Genomic DNA, 9207 nt, shown 5'->3' on the forward strand with positions numbered 1-9207 from the left:
AATACTTAACACATAATTTCATCAACACCACACAACCCAACTGCAAATACCTCATATATCCTGCATGAAGCACTGCAACCCAAAACTACCCATAGCTTATCAAAATCAAACTTTTGCATGACCGACCACACTTCATTCATTTACCAGAGTTTTGCCTAACCAACTACACACGTTGGCATAATGAAAGCACCCTCATCTTTACTATGCATTGCCATAATACTAAATATGTATCAGATTGTCACATGCACAGAAATATTTTACACACCACGCTGTTAGAACATTTTTATTGTTTCACTACGTAAACAAGTCAATTCAACATATGCACAGCGATATATTCACATGGACCAACCAAAAATATTCGTAGAAAGAAATTTCAGAAAAATAATTACAGTAAAAAAAAGAGGCAACAAAATAATTAGGCGCATCTTGCCGCACAGCCGGGTCTGGCCACAACGCCTCGTCAACATCACAGGCAATATCTTCTCCTGCCAACATTGAGGAAGAAGCGCCTTGAATGCCTTATCCCATCTTGAATTGCACCACATCAATGTCATCACATGCCTCTTCCATCGCCTACAAGAGGCACGCGCACAAGGGCTGCCGTCGTATACCTTCCACCGCCATGCCGAAAAGAACTCTTCTATGGTTTCAGAAATGGTGAGTATGGTGGCAGTATTGCATGAGAAATGGGGTGGTCAGCAACCAGTTTTGGACTGCGGCGGCACGATGAAACTCACGTTGTCCATACTACAACGTACCGGTTTCCTTGAGGGTCCTGCCATCATTCACGCTCTGGTGGTATGAGAATGTTTGTGAAGTCTGTCCAGAAATGTGAGATATGGCTGTGTTGTGAGGTCCAAGGTTGGCATAACGGTGAAGGACACCATGCATACTGGAGATGGCAGCGCACACTGTGATGTTCCCACCACGTTGGCCAGGAACATTTATAGTGGCTCTGTGGCCAATGACGTTCTCCCCCTTCTTCTGGTCTTTGCCAGGTTAAACCCAGCCTCATCTATAAAGATGAACTCATGTGGGATTGCATGAGCATCCATTTCCATTACTCTCTGAGAACAAGAACAAAATCTGTCAATATGGTGTTATCCAGTTCTACTGGTAACAGTCATACAGTACTTACATCCACTATGTTCGTCTGACCTCTTGTTTTCCTTGGAGTTTCTCTCAAACGGCACCTTATAAGTTGTTTCATTCTAATTTGGTTTGCTTGAGAGCGAGCCATGTGGACAGACTGACTCTTTGAATGTTGTGGAACAAGGTGTTGTCTTGGATGATGTGGCTTTGAATTTCTCGTAATCTGTTTTCATTAGTTCCAAAACCAGTTTACAATTCCAGCTCCTGTACCCCAGTGAACATTCGGCCCTTCCTCCACCATGGTGTCGTCTCTCAGTCCTTTAGAAAAATTAATAGAAATATACAGAGCTTGGACATTGCAGCCTAAATATTCCCCCCCCACAGTAGAGTACATTGTACAGGAAACTTGTACAGTTCTAAATGCTGATGTCATACAGTAAGTAACAGGTGTCACCCAACTGATGCACTATGTCATGGGGTGTACTGCATGTGTACTACATGAATTTTAGTTACATACCTGTTCTCCAGTCTAAAGGTCCGGATGACAGAGGCGACAGTAAACGGCTCAGTTGGTGCTGCACTCTCTGTCCAGCCTCACGCATTGTCAGCCCATGGTTGATGACATGATCTACTAGGTTGCTCGATTTCATTTGAAAGTCTTTGTCTTCTTTGGCCATGAACTCCTCTACCTGCTCTACACCTACCTCTCACTCTTCCTCCCCTCTTGTTTCAACCTCCCTCTTCCTCTTCCTCTTCCCTCTCTCTGCAACGTCTTCCATTGTTGCTGTTAAAAAGTGCTACCCTGTGGTCTTTTATAGTTGCTACCCTGATTGGAGTGTTGGCAATTAACCAATGAGTGTTTTGGCCAGGTGGCCATGTAATTAAGCCAATAGCTCATGTGTTGTCATTTTGAATGGCAGTGTTTTGAAATGGCAAACATGTGACTTTGTGTCAGATTTTTGTGTCTTATGCAGGAAACTGTGTTCAGTTCATTTTAAAAAGTGCCATTTTAAATGCAAAGTGTGTAAACAGAAAAATGTGTTTAGACTTTCGGAGACTTGAGAGGAATTTTGCTCTCTGTGTGTCGTTTAAATATGTGCTTGTGCATGTCATTTTAGTGTGTTAGCAAATGGAAAAACTGTAAAATGATACATTCCTCACAAATCTATGCCGTTGGGTTGCCGGGCCAGCTGTGGCTGGTCCAGATGTTTGTGTTTATGTGTGTGGGGGCAGATCCTGGGAACGTTGGGCCACTTTTGTGCTTCTCTAACCTCTGTGCATCTCTAAATGCAACTTTAAATAATTCATTCAATGTTTCATAAATGAACAAATAGTTCTTATTTTCCCAAAGGTAAATGCTACGTGTGGCAGAGAGGACGAGGGCCAACATCACTGAAAAGGCTGTGATATAACACATGCACAACATGAGCCATGCTTTGTCTTTTGTCTTTTTTTTTCAGTCTGTTTCTGTTGGCCTTGTGGTGGGGAAAGGCCTTGATTAAAGACTACATTTCCCTCACTACCTAATCTAAGAGAGATTTGGCCACCAGTCCCCCTGTGATTTAGTTTTAAGGATAAGAATGTATGTAAATCAGTGGTTCTTATTCTTTAGAATATCAGTGGTCCTAGTTGATCCCTCTGGTAGACCAACATGCCCTGGTCCCTACACTGAACTGTGTTTGTGTGTTGTGTGTGTGTGTGTGTGTGGGTGTGTGTGTGTGTGTGTGTGGTGTGTGGCGTGTGTTGCGTGTGTGCGTGTGTGTGTGTGTGTGTGTGTGTGTGTTGTGTGCGTGTGTTGCGTGTGTGTGTGTGTGTGTGTGTGTGTTTGTGTGTGTGTGTGCGTGCTGCGTGCGTGGGTGTGTGGTAGTAAAGAGAGAATGGAGAGGAATTTTGTGTGAGTTGGACCTGGTCACCACAGACCCAAATCCCCTCAGCTGTTGCTGACATATGCCAGGCTACGTCATCATGGGCTCATTACGTTTGCGCATTGTCTAGGTCACTTCTTATACATAGGAAGGTAATACAATGTGTTATCAAGTGAGGACTGTTAACATTAATGTAATGCTAAATACCCTAATACATGTTGACACTACAACATGCAAAGCTGGTAACCCTACAGTTGTAAGACTTGATTTCTCAATTTCTTTGCACAAACTCAAAGAAAGTGCCATTTAATGGTTAATTTTTCAAAAGAATTCCTGATTCCCCAGACCCTCCTATAGGGAGAACCCCTCATCCCTCACACATATCAAATACCATTTAAACCCTGAAGGATAATGAGGCTGAAACACCAAAGAAATTGCTTTGTACTTGGTAATTTGGGTTGTCCCCACCAAATCTCACTCCAAGGTTTTCGGAAAAGTTGGCAGCTCTGTGTATATGTGATTGTCTCATGTAGACTTTGAATGAAGCTGGTTTAACAGGAGGTTCCTTTGTACAGTAGAAATATGGCTTTGACAGCCTGAAAAAGATTTCAATATAGCTTTTCTTGGACATTTAAGCCATACATTTTAAAATCCTACATAAGAATTGGCCAATATAACCTGAGTGACACACTGGGTATAGGTAGATAGATAGATAGATAGATAGATAGATATATGAGTAAGATAGATATGATAGTAGATAGATAGGATAGATAGATGGATGGATGGATGTATATAGATAGATATAGATAGATAATAGATAGATAGAAGATAGATAGATAGATAATAGTTATTGTCCCAAAAAATTGGAATGAGCAGCACATGTCATTAGTCACACAACACAAAATATAAATAAATGAGATACTAGGAAAAATATACTACATACAGTATGCTAAAAAAAAAAAAAAAATAAAATAATACTAATATATAGTAAATAAAATAAGAATACAAAAGAATCAATTTTTAATATATACAGGATGGAAACAAAATGTGCAACTGCTTAAATAATATGGTAAATGTATGCTAAAATTGTCAATGAACCAATTGTGCATGTTCCCCTTAGTGCGTATTGTGGTGTCTGAAAGTCTCATCTAGCACTTAGTGATGACATGTTCAAGAGTTTTATATGCCTGTGGTAGAATGATTTTCTGTAGCGGTCCATGCGGCATCAAAGCTGTCGGAGCTTCGTTGAGAAGCTGCTCCTCTGTTGGACCTTGTGGGGTGGAGAGGGTGGTCAGTGTTATCCATGATGATAACAGTTTGTTCAGAGGACCTCCTCTCCACCACAGCTTCAAATGTGTCCTGTTTGCAGCCAGCACGGAGCCAGCCTTCCCGTTATCGTTTGTTCGATCTGTTTTGTGTTGCCGGCCCTGATGCTGCTGCCCCACAGATGGCGAGGAGACACAGAGCGCTGGCCACAACACTGGTAGAACATCTCCAACATTCTGCGCGTACACATTGAAGGATCTCAGCTTCCTCAGGAAATAGAGTCTGCTCATCCCCTTCTTGAAACAGCAGTTGCTGTTGACCTTCCAGTTCTGCCTTCTGTTGATGTTGACACCCGGTATCTGTACTCTCCAACCATGTCCACGTCACTTCCCAGTATGTAAAGGTCTGCGGAGCCGTTTGCTTCCTACCTGAAGTCGATCACCATCTCTCTGTCTCATCCACGTTCAGCACAGGGGATTCTTGCCAGAACCACTGCACAAATTCATCCACCAGTGCCCTGTACTCTCCCCTCCTGTCCATCCCTGGACACCCAACCACTGCAGAGTCATGTTAACTTTATTGTGTGCAGAACCATTGCTCAGGAGTTTAAGGATCTTCTGATTAATCTTTTCAACTACGGCCAACTACATGTAGTAATGTGTGGGTTATTGTCTGGATGAATGGATGAGTTGTTGGTCTCAAAATAGGGATCAGTATTTCCAAAACGCCCGAGATGACATCCTCAAATGTCATGTTTTGTCAACTCAAAGATATTCAATTCATGTCCACAGAGGAGAAAAGAAACTAGAAAATATCCATACAACAAGTTTCACTGTTTTTTTATTTAAAAATGACTCACATGCATTCGTAGCCTAATTTATATATATTCTGTGTGTTATATGCCTTTGGTTCATGGTTGGTGGTTGGTTTGGTTGCTTTCTCTCTGTCCCGTGATAGCTAAACGTTAACTCCATCTGGGTTTGTCATTAATCACATTTGAAGCTCACCTGGCACCGAGTAGTGGCTGATGTTTGCAAATCAATTCCTTTGCTGGAAGGGGGAAAATGTCCTAAAAACTTAAAGAGTGGCCACTTTTTGCTGATGAGGGCTGATTGTGCATTTGTCAGAGAGAGATCTCTCTGTCACAGTGTCTCGTTAGAAGAAACTTCAACCAACGCCGAAGTTTGTCACGTTGAGAATAACTGTTTGCTTGGTTTTTCCACTATATGAGCCTCTAAGCCCAACTAACTGTACGTGGGGCTTGTTCTATTCTGAGATGGAACAGACACATTGCATTACAAAATGGGATGTTGAATAATTAAATTTTTCTGTTCTCTTGTAAAATAGTCCCATTTTTAAAGGTCCCTGGCACTGAAAATGTCCTTATTTTTAACATTAATATGATTCCCCCAGCCGGTCTATGGTAGCCCAGGGGCTAGAACCGAGCCTTGTTATCCTGCTCTGCCTTTGAGAAATGAAGCTCAGATGGACCGACTTGGCATCTCTCCCCTTTGACCTCACAACAGGGGCTACCTCCCTTTTCTCTGCTTTGCCCACAAGAGAATTTTGGACTACCCATGAAGAGAGACATCATGGCTTTCAAAACGAGCAAGTGGCAGTTAGTCAAGGTCCACCCCCCCCCCCCCCCCCCCCCTCCACCTCCACCTCACCCCCCTCTCCCTTCTCAAAGCTACAGACTCAGAAATGGCACGTTCGAAAAGCTCATTGGACGGCGCTAGTGGCTGTAATTCTGCACGAGTCTAAATTTTTGAACCAGATATGGTATGAGGGACCCCTAAGGTCCACAAAAAGCATCCAAAGAGCACCATGTCATGGGACCTTTAAGGCTGCGAAAGTAACCTCCTTTCCTGTCATGCGACCACTAGATGACGCTGTTCACCAAGGACAACCAAAATCAAATCTTCTGTGAAACCCAAATGAGACACTTGACAATGAGTTACATTGTGTTGTTGAGTTTTGAAGTACTTCCAACAAGGTTTGGAGCACACTGGAGTTCACTTGGACCTCCAGTATGTTGGTTGAAGTGGGTTAGGTCTGTCATGGCATGTTCTAAAACAAGCGACAAAAACACCCAAGAGTGGAGACAAAATGTTGAAAACTAACAAAAATGTAAAAAATAAATAAACGACTTGTGGAAAAAGAGTCCAACATCTTCAATGAAACACGGTGAGACATCTCTGACGTGTTTGGGGTATTTTAGCATATACTCCTACACAGTTTTTGTAGATTGACTGTAATATTTATCATGCAGGAATTAAGAGGGAAACACTGTCAATTCTATAAATCCAAATCATTATTGACCTTTTCAAAGCTATATTCATTGTGTTAAAGAGCAATTTACCATCTAAACACATAAACAAAGTTGGCTCTCCCAGCTGCAGAATTTGTGCTAATGATTACTATTATTACTATACCATAAATGGACAAGTAAGAGGGAAAGTGTTACTTTAGCATCCAGTTTCAAGGCATGTTTATGTATTTGAGCTAAAAATTTGTTAACAACCGTCACCACAAGATGACTTTGTGTCTCTGAGACGTTCTCCAGATTTTTCTTTCAGATTATTTATACGGACTTTTATTAATGGAAATAAGTTACTGATAAAACCAGACTAGTTTGCAAAATTGTGTGTTAGCAATAGGAAAAAACTGTAAGTATTACACAGTTATTTTTTCTGCTACAACTATTTCTACCCATTTTTACATCAATTTATGCTGGAAACAATTGAAAATATAAAAAGATTTCGCCCTCAGGTCTTTTGTTGGGGAAGTAAATCTCTTTAAATGTGCACATGGCTTCACTTATTCATGGGAATCATACATTATTCATCTGAATGAATTTATAAACCCCTGGATTTTCTATTGCTCAGATGTGTTTCATCAGATTTCTGCTCATGTTCACAACTTTGTGCCCATTCTAAAGATAACTCCCCCCATTTCTGTTGTCCGAGATTTGGAGAGATGTAATATAGTCTGCTGTGCATGTCATTGCTCCGTTGAGAAAATTCCACAGACAGGGAGAGGTCTCAACCCCCCCCCACCCCCTTCATCTCTGTAAGCACAACTAGTTGATCACGAGTGGCTCAACAGGTGGATCTATAGATAGACTCATCTTTCAGAAATTTGACTGACACTTTAGCGTGAGTAATCGGGGGTGTGGCGTTTGAGTGTGTGAAACCAGTCACATGCGTGTGTCTCACGGCCAATGCGTGAGAGTTGGCAGCCCTGTAACTAAGTCAAATGGTTTAAAATGGCCTGCAGACACATCTTAACGCTTGGGTTGGAACCATTAGCCTAGAGCATCTACAACAGTCAGAGAGACTTAACGCTACAGCTGGACAGGTAGAAATCTGAAATGCAAGTCATGGGTTTGCTTGAAATTGAAATGTTGAAATTATCAAAGAGACAGAACCTGAAAGATCAAATAGGCTACACTCACCTGCTGAATTTTTTAACTCATGGTGAGTTAAAAAAATGGGAACTAAAGATAAACAAGGGGAGAAATTAACGTAGGAACCGAGAACGCCACCTGGGGACTTTCACCGTGGGATATGAAAACCAAATTCTAATAAGAGCACAGGGTCGAAACTGATGAGGCAGAGACGGTAGGTAAAACAATTTTTTATTAAAAACAATAATCTAAAAAGACAACAGCTACAACAAAACTCCAACTCTAACGAAATACATCTAAGAAACTCAAATCAGTGGGCTGGGGCTTCAGCGGGGGCAGACTACGGGAAAGAATACCCCGTCTCCCCAGTCTGGGCGGGCAAGACTATGAACTAAGAAATAAGCTTAATCAAGGAGTTGTTGGGTTGCACAGGGGTGGGGGCATTTATATGTCAACCGTAGCATGCTAGCTTGTTCTCAATGGCAAAACCCTGTTAAAACACACAGTAGTTGACCATAATCTCCAAAAGAACTACTTCCTGTTCCTGTTATGCAGGCATCCCACAAGTGGCCCTCGTCTAGAAGAGGTCTCCCAGCTAATCCTGCCTTGGACTGACCAAAGTTGGAGAAAGAGTTATCTAGCTGATGGGATCTTACCTAGTTACTGAGCATGTAAGACTCCCAACAAAGATAGTATAGAAGTGTGATGCCTCACTCTGTAGCTAAAACAGAGACGTAAACACACAGGGTGAAAACAGGATCTCCAGCAATGTGCAGTACAACAAAATAGGGTGTTTTTTGAAAATGAAACCATGTAAATCTATTCTGGTACAACCTCAAAATACAATTAGGAACCTGAATATGAGCATAATATGGGCACTTTAACTTCTACTAAAAGTCATTTCCTGGTATGACACTTGTACTTTTACTCAAGTATTGCTTAGTACTTTATACAAGTCTGGATATCAGATACCACTACCACCCCCACACTCATCATTCATAATGCACAGGCACTCCAACAAGGGAGAGGGACATCATAGGTCTACAGCTCAGTTCAGACCCCAGGCACATCCCTCTGTGAACAGTTACCACGTATCTGCTTCAGGTAGCAGTCCTACTACTATGTTCTCAACTATCCAGGAGATAAAGGAAGGAAATCATCATTTAAGGAGACAAATGCATGTTCCTTATTGCTCTCACAGCTTCGTGGGAAGATATACCACACGTCTGTAAAAAAAAAAGTAGAGACCATTTGTTTAATACAAAGAAGGGACCATCTATTTTTCTTAGCTTGTTTGTTAGATTAAGTAAGCACTTATCATTATAATGCTAAATTCTTCTCGAAATGATGTGCTTTTAATATGTAGAATTAACACAATGTATTAATTTTATGGAAAGGTTTTCAATTCAACAACTACCGAAAAGTATGCTAAGAGCCAGTGTTTTCATTAAAGATCCCTCCAGACATGTTCTACGATATGTAGAGATACTTTGCTTTAAAAAAAGATTGGTTCTTGAAATGGTTTTCCCACGAAAAAAAGTTCAAATACCATTCTCCGTCATTGAAAAATCCAGA

Source organism: Etheostoma spectabile, chromosome 9 (assembly GCF_008692095.1).
Source record: "Etheostoma spectabile isolate EspeVRDwgs_2016 chromosome 9, UIUC_Espe_1.0, whole genome shotgun sequence".
NCBI classification, from domain to species: Eukaryota; Metazoa; Chordata; class Actinopteri; order Perciformes; family Percidae; genus Etheostoma; species Etheostoma spectabile.